Source organism: Galeopterus variegatus, unplaced genomic scaffold (assembly GCF_000696425.1).
Source record: "Galeopterus variegatus unplaced genomic scaffold, G_variegatus-3.0.2 Scaffold678, whole genome shotgun sequence".
In the NCBI taxonomy this organism is placed as follows: Eukaryota; Metazoa; Chordata; class Mammalia; order Dermoptera; family Cynocephalidae; genus Galeopterus; species Galeopterus variegatus.
The window spans coordinates 363214-380825 of NW_007726789.1; the positions used below are offsets into that span (position 1 = coordinate 363214).

The following is a 17612-nucleotide window of genomic DNA, read 5'->3' on the forward strand; positions in this document are numbered from 1 at the left end:
CTGGAGGTGGGGCGGGCCGGGAGATTGGGGGTTACTTCAGAAAGTTCCCAAACCGTCCCCCCAGCGCAAAGGAAAAACAGAAAAACCGACAAGCCAAATCCTCATCAATTCTCCACTCTCCCAGTGAAGGCCGTCTGAAGTTAACGCACCCCGACCGGCTGCGGCACGGACTTAAAGATCTGCCCTCTAGGTCGGACTCTTCAGTCCGGGACAGGGTGAAGAGCCAAGAACTGTTTGCCGGACATATCCAGCCTCTACTCCCGAGCCCGCCTCGAACTGCACCCTCCGCTACGTTACTAAACTGCTCTCAGCCCGTTTTCCGGCAGCAAAGTGGAGAAAGCTCCCTGCAGGTTCGCGGTGGAGATCAGGAGGGCCGTGCCCGGCGCTCATCCCCAACCATCCCGGGCCGGAGATCAGACTTACCCGGCCTGCACCCAGCAGCACTCGGGAGGAAGGTAGGAGGGCCCGTGTCCAGTGCAGCGGACTGCACCCAGGCCCCCGGGGCGTCCCTTGACGGCGGTGCACGTCCTACCTGCTGTCACTTCCAGTCCCCGAGGTCTGCCTCCCGCGAGTCGGACCACAACCCTGGTGTCCGTGGACCCTAAATCGGAAACACGCGAAACTCCCGCCAAGGAGCTGCCGCGCTCTGGGAGGGCGGGGCCATGGCGCCGCCCGCCCCAGACTGCCAATCCCCTCGCGATGTCTTCGCGGGAACCATCAGCGCTCCGCCAGTTCTCGCGAGAGTGGCCTGGCACTCTAGGTTTATAGATAAGCTTTTTTGTGTGTACTTTTAATTGGTGCGTTCGACCGGAAGGCGGGGCCTCATTGGAAAACGAAACTGAGGCTGAGGTGAGGTGAGCAAGACCTAGGCGGAGTTTTCCTCAGGCCTGGACTGAGGGAAGAACGATATTCAAGTGAGTCTGAAGCGGGTGTCTCAGTCACACCCAGAGCCGCGTGAACCCCTCTCCTTCCCGCCCTAGTGCTAACAACTTTTTTTGGGAAGGAAGATGCCTAAAAACGAGGTCCTTGCTTTGGACATAAAAACAGTTCCTCCCTTTCTTTGAAAAACATCTGGACGGGTTTAGCACGCTTTTGTAAAGGTATAGTTTATAGTCTATAAGTAGCAGTTTGCTTATGTTTTAAAAGCGACTCTTCAAGACTTTTCAGTCTGTCAGAGATGACGTTGCAGTATGTCATCGTCTTTAGATTCAAGAAAAACAACAGAATTTCTAATTCAACTGCCCTTCTGTAATTTGAGTATTCACCATGGTCCATTCCTGCACAATACAGTTTGTTCTGCATTCAGTTCCTGGATAGGCAACTTATCGTAACTCTTCCCTCTGTTTAAACCAGATACTGCACATCATCTGACAAATGAGATGAAGTAAGAAAAAACACAATATGATTTGTATTTTGACCACACAACTTAGGGTTACTGTAGTGGGGGTTGTATCTATTCTTCTCAGCTGATATACTATGAGACCTGATGCTTTGTTGGGGACTGCTGCAGCTCATTTATTGTTCATGGGGAGTATCTAGCATAACAGTGTTATCCACAAGAATCCCAAAGAAGTAGTTCCTAGATATGAGAATATTGTGCCCTAGTACTGTGTTTAGGAGAATTTGGTCAACATATAGCCATTATTCTTCCTCTAATCGAAACATCCAATAGACCTGTTTTTCCTTTTTTAAGTATCTGATGTTGAGTTATCAAATTGCTTGAATCCAGTGAGTGGGACTGGAAGAACCAAAATAAGCTCTCCGAGTAACTTAAGCTAGTACTATTAACACGTTAGTAAGAATCCCTAGGTAACAGATGGCATACTCAAGAGAAGTGATTAAAGGGTGCATAATGAAAGGGCCGTTTACAAAGGTGTGGACAGGATTACCAGAAAACAAAAAGTGAGGTGCAGCACCTAGAGCAAATCAGAAAGCCATTATCATCCTTAGGCCTATGGGGTAAATGAAATGTATTTCATGAGCCAAATGAGACTTATTGCTATAGGAGAGAGCCACCTACCTGGTAGCCACCTATGGTACCTTCAAAGAGGAACATAATCACTGCCAACCTACAACCCAGCAGGAATGGAGCTAGGAAAATTAGAAAATATTTTGAATTAAGTGAAAATTAAAACACTTACTAAAATTTCTAACGTTAACTGCTTACATTAGAAGAGAAGAAAAAGCTCAATTCAATAATTTAAATTTCTGTCTAAAGAAACTAGAAAAAAAACCAACAAATTAAAAATAAACAAATTTAAGGAAACAATAAAGAGTAAAAATAAATAGAATGAAAAAGAAGAGTAGAAAAAATACATAAAATGAAAAATTATTTCTTTGAAAAGATCGATATAATTAAAAAACCCTCTAGCCAGACTTATCAAGGATAAAAGAGAGAAGACACAATTTACCAATATCAGGAATTAAAGAGGTGTCATCACTACAGATTCTACAGTCGTTAAAAGGATAGGATATTAAGAGAACATTAAGAACATTTTTATGCCAACAAACAGACAAAATGGACAAATTCTTGAAAGACACAAACTGTTAAAGCTCACAAAAGAAGAAAAATATAACTCCAATATCTCTATATCTATCATAGTAATTATAATCTTTGGTTAAAAAAACCTCTCTCTCACACACAGACATGCATGCATGCACATACACCACTTCTTATAAGAAAACCCCAGGAACAAATTGCTTTACTGTTGAATTTTCCCAAACATTAAGGAAGAAATAATACCAATTCTATACTAATTGTTCCAGAAAATGGAAGAGAATTGAATACTTCAAAACTTGTTTTAAGAAGCCAGCATTAAACTGATACCAAAACCTGACAGAGACAAAAAAGAAAATTACAATTCAATATTACACACAAACATGGGGCAGAAATTTTAAGAAGTAAAATCATACATAAAGTAATACATAAAAAGGATAACATATAAGAAAATCATGTTCATCTTAGGAATGCAAAGTTGGTTCAAATTTCAAAAAGCAATCAGTGTAGTTCATGATATCAACAGTCTATAAAAGAAAAACCACATCATCATCTCAATAGATGCAGAAAAACCATTTGAAAATATTTGGTATCCATTCATGATAAAAACTGTAAATTAAGAACAGAAGAAAATTTCTGTAACTTGATATGTGATATCTGTGACAAGCTTATTATTAACATCATATTTAATCATGAAAATGAATGTTTTCTCCCTGAGATTAAGAAAAAGGCAATGATGCCTGCTTTCTCCACTTATTTTAACATTTTACTGGATGTAACTAGCTAATGCAGTAAGGTATAAGAAAGAAATAAAAGTCATATAGATTGGAAGAAAGAAGTAAAATTCTTCATTCTCAGATGACTTAATCATTCATGTAGAAAATCCTAAAGAATCTCCACAAACCATTACTGGATCTAATAGTGAATCCAGCAAGGTGGCAGGGTTCAATGTAAAGATACAAAAATCAATTGTATTTTTATAGACAAGAAATGAACATTTGGAAATTATAATCTAAAAACAATACCATCTAATGGCATCAAAAATACTTAAGTTTAATAAAATATGCACAAAATTTTGTATGCCAAAGATTACAAAATATTGCTGAGAAAAATTTAAGAATATCCAATTAAATAGAATGATATGTCATGATCATGAATTGGAAGACTAAATAGTATTAATATTTCTCCCAAAACTTATCTATAGATTCAAAGGAAAAATAATCCAAATCCCAGTGATCTTTTCTTTTGTAGAAATTGACAAATGCAATCTAAAATTCATATGGAAATGCAAAGGACCTAGAATAACCAAAACAATTTTGAATAATAGTGTTAGAAGATTCACGGTACCTGATTTCAGGACTTATTATAAAGCTACAGTAGTCACAACAGTGTGGTATTGATCTGGATAGACATAGTCAGTGGAATCCAGGAATAAACCCCCACACATATATGGTCAATTGATTTTTGGAAATGGTAACTCAATGGTGAAAGGATAGTCTTTTCAACAAGTGGTGCTAGAACTACTTAGTACTGATACACTTAAAATGAACTTTGACCTTTATCTCACACTATTTACAAAATTTAACTCAGTATGAATCATAGACCTAAATGTAAGAGCTGAAACTGTAAAACACTTAGATATTCATATGGCTAGTAAACAGGAGAATGCCAGAAAAGAAGAGCAAGAAGTAAGATTTGTCCTCAGGAGAAAAGTGTATGCAGTGTGATTGTGATGTCTGTCATGAAATTCAAGAGAGGTATTTCGTGAAAGAATGGGTAATCTATGTCAAATGCTGCTAATAGGTGGAATAATAAGGGAAAACAAATTAACCATTGGGTTTGGCAAGATGTAGGTCATTACTGATGTTGATAAAAGCCATTTCAGTTTGGGTGGGGGGACTCTGACTGGAGTGTATCACATAGAAAATGGGAGATGAGTCAGCAAATATAGAAACTTTACTAAGGAATTTAATTTAAAATAAAGCAGAAAAACAGAGCAAAACGAACATGGGGAGAAAAAGAGATGGTATTTTGAAGATAGGAGATATTATAACGTTTGTGAGGTTACCCAAATTATCAAGTGTAAAGGGAAAAGTTGATGATGGCTGAAGGGAAGGGGAATGATTACAGGAGTACAGGCATTGAAAAGATGAGAGGGGATGACTTCATTACACAGATGATGGATCAGCCTCTGAGAGGATCAAGGACAGTTTTTCATTGTAATAGGAAGAGTGAAAGGTATGAAGATAAAGATGACTGATGCTGGGGAACTGCATGGTGGGAAGTTGAGATAGTTCTTGTTTTATTTCACCTGTTTTCCCTATGACGTTAACTGGAAGAGAGAAGAAAGAGTGGATTGTTAGAGATTTGAGGAGAGAAACTGTGTGACATGGCCTTAAATAAAACCAAGGATCACTTTGCCTCATTAAGGTAACTGCTCTTAAGCCTAGAAATGGATTCAGCATTTTAGTAAAATCTGACCAATACTAAATCCAGTTTTAATGATCTTATTATACAATTTACACCAGTGAGGATACACTGAGATAGCTAAACTCAATTATGACTTTTAGACCTGTGCTATTGAAAATATTAGATTATCTCTATGAAGTATCTATTGCAGGTGTTTATACAACGCACCTCCAGCTGACTTTCCATTGACCCACTGTATTTTACTGCACTAATTTTGTTCAACAGGTAACAAACTCCTAAACTCCCAAGTGCTACGCCCTGGCGCAGACATCATTATTTAAACAATTACTTTCAGTAGCAACAGGGAGTTTTAGTTAGTTGAGAAGGAGCAACTTTCCTATATAGGAAAAGAAAATTGTAGACAACTGTTCAGGGCATTAGGTCATTAACAATGTAATATCTCATATACACCTTGAATAAACCTGGGCAAAAGAAAAAATTCATTATTGATCCTCATTCATTTTTCTGTATCTTTAGCATCTTACCATCCTGTATGTGCTCTTACTCTGAATTCTTCTACCTCTAGAAGCTTACTCCAGCAATTACCACTCTTTCTTTTACCTTAAACCTCTCCTGCTCCCCTGTCTTCTTTTCCTAAGCTGATTGTGATAGGGATCTTCTAACATGACTCCCAATAATATCTGCCACTTGATATTCATGCTTTTGTATAATCTTCTCTCCTTAAGTGTGGGCTACACCCAATGACTTGCTTGTAATGAATAGTATAAAGCAAAAAGTAATGAGATATCACATCCGTGATTAGGTTATAAAAGACTGAGTTACATTTTACTAGTACTCTCTCTCACTAGCACTTTCTCCCTCTTGCCTTCATGATTTGTTTACTTTGATGAAGTAATCCGCCATGTTTGAGAGGCCCACAGAGCAAAAACTGGAAGCAAACTCTGGCCCTCAGTCCAAAAAACACATGAGGAACCATATTCTGCCAACAACCATCTGAGTGAGTTTGGGAAGTAGATTATTCTGCAGTTGAGCCATTGAGCCCTGGAATGACTAGGCCTGGGCATGTATATAGTAAAGAATTTAACCTTGTCCAAAAAGGGGTCTGGCCTTTGCTCTTGGCTTCTGAAAGGTCATCTCTAAGCCATTGAAATGTTGTGTCTGAGTCTTCTTTCCCTGAGGCCTAGGGTCATACTGGACAGTCTAACGATATGATTTGGACTTGGGGCTGGCCATGCCTGAAAGACCAACAATGTAACTTAGGTTGAGCCTTTGAGTCACATATTATCAGTCAATCTGAGGACTGAGATCAACCATGTGGGTAATTACTCCATCATGCCTGCATAATGAGGCCCCACTAAAAACTCTGAATACTCAGGATCAGGAAAGTTTCCCTGGGTGGCAGTATTATGTGTGTATTGCCACACATTGATGCTTGGAAAGTAATACATACTGACTCTGCTGGGAAGAGACACTAGAAGCTCCACCAAACAATTTTCGTTCCTGTTCAGACTCTGCCCTACGTGCTTCTTCTCCTGGCTAATTTGAATCTGTATCCTTTCCCTGTAATAAACTATAACAGTGAATTATAACAGCTTTCAATGAATTCTATGAATTTTTCCAGCAAAGTATCAAAATTGAGGGTGCTTTTGAAAACCACTTGAACCTCAATTGGTGTCAAAAGTGAGGGCAGTCTTGTGTGGGCTGACCAGCTCCTAAATTTGCAGTTGGCTAAAATCTTATAGCAGCAATGCTGCCAGGTAACCACTCATTGTGGCTGACACCTTGATTACAGCCTATAAAAGGCCGTGAAGCAGAGGACCCAGCTAAGCCACTTCCAGATTCCTAGATGAGATAATAAATTTTGTTGAGATAATAAAATTTTGTTAACTTGAGAAACAATAAGATAATAAATTTTGTTGTTTCACACCACTAAATTTTGGTGTAACTTATTACATAACAATAGATAACTAATATAATCACTAACATACTAAAAAAAAAACTAAAATAGGACTTCTGGTCAAGATGGTGGAATAGACAGTCCCCAGCATCACTCTCTCCCACAAATCAACCAATTTACAACTATAAAAAAGCAACAACAGCCAAGCTGGGGCTGCTAGAGCTTAGGGGAAGAGGAGGAGAGACCTACAGAGTGCATGAAGGTGGGAGAAGCCACGATGAGAGAAAGAAAAAACTACTCCAACCATTTCATGCCATGGCCACTTTAAGGCTGGAACTGCTGAACGCATGGAGCAGGAGCCAGCAAAAGCTGCAGCTGTGCCCTTTAGATGAAGTTGCTTAGAGGTGGCAGGGGAGAAGAGGGTCTTGGTGGCTCCCAGGCCAGCAAGACCACTAACAGGGTTCCTGTGGACCCACAAAGGAATGAGGAGCCACAACAACTGAAATAAAGGAGCCACTCAGAGGCCGGTGAGTCATCGCAAGGGAACAGCACACAGACTGTCCCATGGAAGTGTTTGCAGCATGGGCAGTGGGGGAGATGGGTGCACCAGGGCAACACTGGGGCACAGCAAAGACAGCTGACCAGCACCCCAATCAAGAAAGGACCACTCAGAGGAGACTGGTCAGGAACATTGAATTGCATGGGGTACGGTTTGATTAAAAGACTCAGGCCCAGATCAGAGTTTCTACACAACCCAGGTGCACTGGGTCTTTGGAGATCTGGAATTACCTATAAAGTCAACCATTAACACCTGAGTTGCACAAAAGCCTTCCCTAGGCAATCAGCAGCAAAGCAGCAATTTAGCTAAACCACACAGCTCAAGTACTGGTCCCGATAGGCAGTTTCCCCATTTTAGAAGTAAGCAAAGGATAAAAAATTAGTTTTGCCCCCCCCAACCAGGCACACCGCCAGCATGTCTGTTGCTTTGTGTTGCTTTGCCCCCCATGGATCTGCCACCCCTTTTCCCCTGGGTGACAGAGATGCAAAGGATTACCCAAAGCTCACCTCTTCCGAGCGGTGAGAGACCCCGAAGTGATTAATTTCCTGCCAGAATCCTCAAGTGAGAGGCATCGCTTCCTTGGGAAATTAACGCCAAATTGGGGTTCTCTTCCTGAATTTATTTTCCAGACCAGGAAGTTACAGGAAGAGAACATAGGTGGGATTATAGTTTAACAATATAGGCTGGTAACTTTCAGTGAAACAAGCCAGATGACATTCCAGTAGACAATTAAGTGATCTTACAGCAATTTCTCAGTATCCTTACATAACAATCAGTAATTAGTCTGTCCTTGAGCCAGCAACCTTGCTGTGCCACAAATCTTTATCTTACACCAGAGACTTTATAGCCTGAGGAAAATTTCCAGTCCTCGGCAAGGTCAATATTTGAAACTGCAAGGCTTTGGAAAACCAGGCCCTGTGAAGTACATATGCTTTACAGTATATTCCCCAAATGTTGGGGCCTGCCTGGGGATGTGAGGTATGGATCTGGGAACCAGAACCTCCTCCCACAACCAGGCACACCACCAGCACCAAGGGGCATGCCAAAAACTTCACGTCCGTGTGGGTGGGTCACAACAGCCAGCCCAATAACCATGGCTGCCGTGAAAGCAGCTAGATACCACAACCACCATGCAGATGGTCTGCCAGCCACTGGAGTGCATTGACACAGAGAGTCACCAGCAGAGACCAAAGAAAAGAAGAGGATGTCTCTCTCCACAAAGCCCACTCCAGAGTGACAGAAGAAGCATCTGCTCTACCATAATATTGGGGGACCTGAACATACCTCTCAGCATTGGACAGATCATCTAGGCAATAAATCAACAGAGTGACCATTAGTCTCTCAGAAGGAGAGAAGAAATCTAGGATAATTAAAAGGGGGAGGGCGGAGGGGGAGGGGGAGAGATTGGACAAGGGGCATAAGAATAAGTATGATTTGTAACAATATATATATATGCTAGTAATATTGATTTGATCAACATATGTCAATGTTGAACCCCAACAATATGTATAATCAATTATGATTCAATAAAAATTTTTAAAAATTAAAAAATTAAAAATAAAAGCAAAAGCAAAACAAAACAAATCTTGCTTGTGAGTAGTCAAACCGATTCTGAGTTTAACCAAATGGAGATTGCGGGGGTGTGCCTGGGGTCCTCCCACAGAACCAGAAGGAGAAGGAGCCAACAGGATTACTCCCAGTGTTGGGACCGAGGGATCTTGGGGAAAAGTGAGCCTGCTGCCCACCAACCCAGCCCCGTAAAAGAGACATTCAGATGTGGCCTGAGTTCTGTCAGGGCAGTTCCACTTTATTGCCCTTACACTGCAATTTATATAAGCAAGCAAGTAGGGGCTTTCCATGAACTAACCAATCAATTAAAGGATCATGCGGGCATGCATTTTGTACTAACATGTTGAGCATAGCGATCACGCAGGGTTCACGAGTGCGGAAATACTGGAGGACCAATAAAAACCTACTTCCCGCGGGCGCCATCTTCATCCTCCACCCATAGGCACCATGTGGCTCACAGATAATGTTTGCTCCTAAAAATGAGCCCAACAGGAGATAATTTCTTTCATGTCTCACTCTATATTTTTTCCTCATCAACCTACTCACAACCACAGTTTCTATTACTAATTCTATGCAGATTACTCTGCAATTTATGTCTCTATAAATACAGATTTGTAAATACAACTTCTTAATATCTCCTCATGGATGTCTCAAGAAAAACCTCAAATTCTATGTCTATCAATGAATACATCATTCTTTCTTCCTAGCCATATTTTCTCTTCCAAGCTGGATTCTATCTTCATGAATATTACCACATTCTTCCGTGATAGAAAGCCTGAAACCTTAATACTAATTTACTGACAGTTTTATCTCCCTCATCCCCATATTTATTTCCTCACCAAGTGTTTTCAGTCTTACTTAAATTCCTCAGAACCCAGCCACTTATCTCCATGTCCATCACTACCATTCAAACCAAAGCTATGAAGAGCTATGAAAATTTCTCACCTAGAACTAAAAATAAACTTCTTAACTTGTCAACCTGTGTTTACTCTGCATGTGACCCCAACACATATCTTCTTCTCACTTCACCCAAAGTGATTTTTTTTCCAAAACACTAGCATGATAACATCGGTCACTCTCCTATTTTTAAAATCACTGCTCTTAATATTCAGACAAAACCTAATAAGTCCTATAAGACACTGAATATTCTAACTGCTACTACATCTACCTAGCTTTACATAGAACAAAAATCATTCTTATTGTTGTACTCTAGCTATACTGGTCTCCTTTAAGTTCCTCCTACCTTCCTGTGGGGACTTGGTACATGCTCTTCTCTCTGCCTACATTATGCTTCTTTCTTCCTTTTAGCACTACTGCATGTCCTTAAGATCTCTACATACATCATCTCCTCAAGGAAGCCTTCCATGACCTTAATAATGTTAAGTCCCTCTGTTATAGGTACCCACATAGCTCAGGTGCAACTTCCTATTAACATATATAATTATTTGATAATATTTGTATACTGCACTACACTGGAAGCTTCAAGAGGAGAGGACTTTATAGTTACCTCCGGCTCTCCAGAGACCTGGCGCACCTGGGTTCTGTAGAAACTCTGATCTGGGCCTGAGTCTTTCCATCAAACTGCACCCCATGCAATTCTATGTTCCTGACAAGTCTCCTCTGAGTGGTCCTTTGCTGATTGGGGTGCTGGACAGCTGTCCTTGCTGCGCCCCAGTGTTCCCTCGGTGGGCACATTTCCCCCCACTGCATGTGCTGCAAACACTTGCACGGGATGGGCCATGCGCCGTTCCCTTGCGATGACTCACAGCCTCTGAGTGGCTCCTTTATTTCAGTTGTTGTGGCTCCTCTCTCCTTTGTGGGTCCACAGGAACCCTATTAGTGGTCTTGCTGGCCTGGAGGCCAGGGATGGCATAGGAGAGTGGTCGATATTATCACAACCACCACAGAGATGGTCTGCCAGCCACTGGAGTGCATTGACACAAGGAGAGTCACCAGCAGAGACCAAAGAAAAGAAGAGGTTGTCTCTCTCCACAAAGCCCACTCCAGAGTAACAGAAGAAGCATCTGCTCTATGATAATATTGGTTTAACATTATACCTTAAGATCATAGCAACTGTATTTTGAGGATACTCAATAAATATTTCTTGAATGAATGGGTGATCATATTGTTGAATTGGATTTTAGGTGTGGTAGAAAGACCTGGAGTGATTTTATAGACAGATCTGATTTCAAAGCCTGTCTTTAAATTTATTCTGCTACTGTAAGCAAGCCACTTTACCTCTGTTGGGATCTTCTTTTTTAATTTGTACTTGTCAGGCTTGTTGCTGTGATTACTTAGATACATAAGCAAAGCCTCTAACATAGTGCGGTTTGAGCTGTCCAGCCTCCCTTTCATTTCTACCTGAGTCCTAAGGTCTAGTGTAAGAACAGAAGGTAGAGTTGAAGCCTGTGGAGGAGGTTATGTGGAGGTTGTAAACCCTCTATAAAGACATGCAAATACGTTAGTAAAAACCATATACAGGTCAAGAAAAACACATTACTAGGCCAAATTGTCCTTCTGGCTGCCAGTTTGCAACCCCTGAATTCTAGTCTATATCAAAAAATCTAGTATAGTTGGTTAGTTGGCAGCAATGCTGCTACAAGATTTTAACCAACTGTGCAAACGAGGATGGATTGGTAAATGCTTATGTTAAATAGGTAATACTATTCTGTGCCCTTCGCCTTCTGCTTCTTAACACATCTGAAAGGTTCTATATAGATTTAGAAAGTGTACTGGAATAGGATACCTTAATTGAAAATCCCTCCAAAACAACAGGAAATGAAGGAGAGGTGGTTCTCTAAAGCAAAAGGAGAGTGCTATTTCCAGAGAAAGGAGGATGAGATGCTGTACAGGCAAAGCCTACACTCCTGTGCCCTCCTCTGCTTGGCGAGATTTGCTTATTTTACTATACACCAATTAATATCACTTCCTCTTTGTTCTTACTTCCTATCATAATACTTCTGTGTCCAGAAACAATAAATTATTCTTTTATATTTTTGTAAGTGTGTCATTACCTTTAACATGCCACAGCAAAAAGAGATGGAAAGTATATCTGCCTGCCTCTTAGAAGCAGCTTGCTCCAGGGAGCAAGATTCTGCCCCACAGATAAGATGGTACACTACTCTCTGCTCTGCTTCTAGCAACAACTTCTTGCATTTTTTCTTCGGTTACTTGGTTCTCCCTTCTCCTTCCCTTTTCCTATGTTTCAGATCCTTAGCTTTATTTCTGACTAAGACTTTGGTAATTTCTTCCTTAGCTCAAGATACCTTCTGTGACCTGCCTCGCAAATTCCTTAACCTGACATCTTCCAACACTCCACTTCTCTGATTAAGGACTATACTGAAGGCCCTCATGATGCTGTACAGCTCTTTCCTAAACATCCCTGGGTTAGATTTTCATGTCATACAAGTAAGACACATAACATTTTTACATGTATACAAAGAGTAATCATGCCTATGTCTCCTCACTAGACTGTAAGCTTGAGATTTATTCATTATTGTATCCGCAGGATCTAGGATAGTATCTGAATATAGTAGGTCCTTAAAAATCCTTTTGATTAAATGAATAGAATATTTCATCTGGTGTTAATCAATAATCATATCTTTGTTTTGGATATCTTTTTGAAATATGTTCTAGTGGCACTCTCTTAGCCTTGTAGTTTCAGCTGAGGCACTGACCTGAGAAAAATAGCTGTAATACCCAATATCCTAACTGAGGTGCTAAACCACTATTGAAAAAGAGATAGCCAGAATAAGCTTGACGAGCTAATGCTGATAAAAGCAGATTTTGGCCACTTGCTTTGCAATAGTGGTTTAACAACTAAATTAGAATATTGGGTACACTACAACAATTATATTTACATATATAATGTATATATACTAGTTGTAATGAGTACATTACAACTATTGTATTCATATATAATGTATATATAACAGTTGTAATTTACATATCATAGTTGTAATGTGCCCAATATTCTAATCATAATATATAATGATTCACTAGGGGGTTGGAGTTTCAAGAGTGAGGGTTTCTTTAGAGACTAAGTGTGGAAGGCTTCAGTGTTGCCCCTCTACTTCTCTAAGTTAAAGAGGGGAACTTCAGAGAGCCGCTTAGGCTGACTTGTCTCCCCTGGCATTTGGGGGACATAGGAGTTGGTCCCTGTCTCAATGCTGACAAATCTAAAGACAAAAAGTTGGTTGTGGTGGCAGGGCAAGGGTGTGAGTCCTGAGGGAGGGAGCCAGACCTGAGGTGTCTTGGGAAAAAGCTTTCCAAGAGTACTGCTTGGAGGGGTCAGGTGACACCAACAGAAAGAGGCTGGAGGGAACCACTGGAATCCACGTACTGTGAGCAGTCATTTGCAGCTGGCAAGGGGAGGCACAAATTGGATCAAATCTTTTTCTTGCTTAAAATCCTGCAGTGGCCTCCTATTGTACTTAGATGAAATCTAAACTTTCACCTTTATGATTTGACCCTTTCCTATGTCTATAGTCTTATCCTACCCCCGAAGTACCAGCCACACTGGACTTCTTTTGGTTCTTTTTATACACTATATTCTTTCCTGCCCCAAAATGTTTGCACAAGCTGTGCCTTATGCCAGGACTGTTTTTTCTCTTGTTTTTTTTTTTTCTAGACCTTACTCCTTTTCATTCTTATTATCCAGCAGGCTAAACTTCCTTTCCTTCATAGAGGCTTTCATTGACCTTTCATTTTTTCATTGATTTAACATAGATTTCTGTAATAATTTGAGTTCGGCAAAGCCACAAGTAACATAAGACTCAGCATAACTGTAGCTTAACAAAAAAAAGTTTATTTTCGGGCCGGCCCGGTGGCGCACTGGATAGTGCGCCGCTTGGGAAGCGCGGCGGCGCTCCCGCCCGAGGGTTCGGATCCCACATACAGACCGGTTCCTGCTTGCTGGCTGAGCGAGGCGCGGGAGCAGCGCCGAGGCTTGCAGTCCCGTTGCCGGTCCCTGGTCCGATGCGGGGGCGACACTGAGGGTTGTGATCCGTTGCCGGACACGGGGGGAAAAAAAAAAAGTTTATTTTCCTCTCATGTGAGAGACATGTAATTACTCTAAATCTGGTGGTGCTGCATGGTATTAGGACACATGGATCCTTATATCTTGTAATGGACTCTATTTTAAGTTTACCTCATGGCCCATGAAGGCTGCTCCTGCTGTAGCTAACACATGTATATTCCAGCTGGCAGGAAGGACAAAAAGGGAGAAGGGCAAGGGCAATCCTAGAAGTTCTTCATAATGTATCTACTTATATACCACTGGCCTTAACTTAGTCATAAACTCACTGCTAGCCACAAGTTAGGCAAGCCAAGAAAGACAATCTTTTTTCTGGGTGGTCACATGCCTAACTGAAATTAGGGGACAGGTTAGAATGGATACAAAGGACAACTGGCAGTTGTTCCCACAGAGAGCCATCAGTTCTGTTTTCTTACAGCACTAAGTTATAGTGGCTAAAACTTTTCTCCCATATAGAAGCCTTTGACCACTCAATGTAAAGTAGATTTCTATAGTACTTTGAGTTGGGTTCAGCTGCAAGTGCCAGAAAATTCAGTGTAAAAATAGCTTAACAGGAAAACAGTTCCATTCCATTTTACATGTGAGTCACATAATTATTCTAGGATTTGCATGGTGCTCTATGGTATCCAGAAAGGGAATGAGTTAAATTATATCACTTATATCAGCCAGCAAACTATAGCCTGTGGGCCAAATCTGGCCTGCCACCTGTTTTGGTGGATTTTTTTTTTTTTATTGTAAAAAAAAGCATAAAGACTTAAGAAGCACCAAGTATAATTAAACTGTAATTCAGGGTTAGATACAATTTAATAATAATTCAACTCCAAAATAAAAGTTATTATTGTGGAGACTATGAAATTTTCTAATGCTTGATCTTAATACATTGCAATAATTTTCTAAAAGAACCCTGAGGAACCAATATTTACAGTAGATGGAATACTTCTGAAAAAATCTGGCATCAGGTATATTTATAGGTGTTTGTGTTTGTGTGTGTGTGTGTGTGTATTTACAGAACCTAAGATTATATGAACTAGGAAACAGAGGTTGAATATCTTAACAGCAGAACTAGAGTGCACAGTTTAAGATTTGGATTTGTAGATGCTTTTCAAAGAATAGAGATTGTTTGGGAAAGAAGCAGACATCTTGTTTTCAAACTCTGACGTTTTTCTCAGAACTGAAGTCAAAATTGTAACTGCTACAGAGGCAAAAAAAAGAAGGTTTTCTTGTTTTAATTGTTCATTTCCACCTGAAAGTCCAGGTCCCTGAGATAGGAACCACTGCAATAAGAAGGGAGTGAATAGGTTCTTCTGAAGGAAGATTGTTGTTTTAATTATGCCTACTGCTTGGTCATCAGGTGTAAACTTTGCATTTCCCAACATAATGCTTGGCAGCACCAAGATATTTCAGGAATGGTTCTCATAAACCCCACATTCTTATTTTTCATGAAATTACCTTGTCTCCCACAAATCTCCTTCTCTTTCCTTTCTCAGACTTCTACTCTTTTTCTTTCTTCAAGTTTGTGCATTGCTTCAGTTGCCACATCAATGTCTTTGATTTTTAAGTTGAAAGTGACATCCTTCCAAAGGCAGTGGGATCAATACTCATTCTGATCTTCCTACTTCCTCACTTTCTTCTTGATTATAGGCAACTTCTTGGTATCTACAAAGACCATATCTTCCCCTGTTGCATACTTTGCATATATTATACCAATCCATTCCCCTTCAGTTGAACAAAAAGACTTGTCATTTGGAGAAAAAATCTCAGTGGTAATTCTGTGCTTCTTGCTTCCACAGAAAGGTTTTGTGTAGAAGATGAGATTTGCACTATTGCACATTTTGGAACAATTAATAATACACTCACCTTCTAATTCCACCCAGGATACTGTGAGGATAGACCTTCCATAACCACTGGGGAGTGCAAGAATGTAATGTTCATCATGGTCTGGACATGAGACACAGCCCTATGTTGTGCATCCCAATTGTTATCTCAAGGAATTTTGATTTGGTCCAGAATTGAATTGTATCTTGTTAAAACACTCAGCATAAAAGGTTGAAAAGGGTGGATGGTAGGAAACCTGTTCAGCCATGAATGTTACACTGTTTTTGGAAATCCAGTGAACTGGCCCTTCTGAAACTAGATCTGTGTTCTCTTCAGTATCATTTGGTAATGTCCATCGACACTGAAAGGTCTGGTTCAAAGTGGGGTTATACAGTTTTTTAGCAACCAATCCTTTCCTTCCTGCATGAAAGGCTGAGAGGTACCATTTCATAACCTGAACCATTCAATCCCTGGGATTCTTTTCATCACTAATGCTTACAAACAGGCCCAGATGTGCAAAAAAGTATGCATACATTTCTAAAAGGGATCTTCTTTCAAGAATAACTGTTGGAAGAATGACCTTAGTAAGATCCACTCCAAGTCTAACCTGTGACAAGAGGTGCATGATAATACTCTTGTGCTCCTCCGTTGACTCTGCCTCTCCATCAGCATCTCTATCGTCATGAGCATTGAAAAGGTCGGCATCATTTGTTCATTGGACATGAAATTTAAGTGATTCTGTGGTATCTGGGTGCTTTAGACTGTTTCTTGAGCTGCTTTGTGTCAAGACAAAGGCAGATCCAGAAAAATCTATTAAGCAGTTTGGGGATGAGCCACTTTTGATGGGATTCATCAGCATCATAGAATTCATCTTTGCTGCTAGAATAAGAGAACTGTGGGACTATATTTGGAAATGAATGGACATGGCTTGGAGAAGTTACACTGGTACTATGTGGTAAATGCCCACTGCCTATACTATTTGTCTTTGGAGTCTGATGATGTCCCAAGGTAGCTAATACATATCCAACTGGTAGGGAAGATGGACACTGCCATAACTAAACACACCTGACCAGGTTCTGGAGGTAAGACAGTCTGGGAAAGCATTGTGCTAATCACAGGTTCCAAGGGACCAGGTTGATATATTGCATCTATAGGATTAATGGTACTTATAATTCCATCTATGTGGTTTGACTCTGGTCTTTAGCAATATGCAGTGGCATAAGGCAGTGTTTAATTGATTCAACCATGTTAGTCATTGTCTCTTTGAGAGTTGCAATTTTCTTTCTCTGTTCATCATCTTTGCAGTTTTGAAACTTGTCATGAAAAACCTTTAATTGTTCTATCAAGATGTGTAGGTAAGCATCAGCTTCTGTAAGTTTCTTATCAAAGTCTTGGACACTAGCAACAAATCCTGAATCGAACCCCCACAGGGTGGGGGAAGGAGGCAGGGAGTGTGGAACAATCATACCCACTGCCTGGCCCTGGGCCAGGGACCCCGCAGACTCAGGGGTGGGGGCCAGCTCCTCTTCCATGCCCTCGGGGTCTACTCACTCAGCAAAAGGTCAGCAAGAAAGCCATTCATCGAGACCCCATCCCTCTGTCCCCTGGGGAGCGAGCTGGGGTGCTCTCTCCCAAGCATCCCTTTTTCTACTCCTTCCATAGGATCCCCTGGTCACAGTATAAGCACTACAGCAAGAAGTTCAGCCCTGCCTTCTGTTTTTGTAAGTTAAAGTTTTTTTAGAACACAACCACATCCATCAGTTAAAGTATTATTTATGGCCGTTTTCTCACTACAATGACAAAGTTGAGA

At 40.7% G+C, this 17612-nt stretch overlaps 1 pseudogene; it reads right to left on the minus strand.

The window, feature by feature from the left end:
- Positions 1–15334: 15334 nt before the first annotated feature.
- LOC103589353 lies at positions 15335–17214 on the minus strand (annotated as a pseudogene).
- Between the last annotated feature and the right edge of the window lie 398 nt (positions 17215–17612).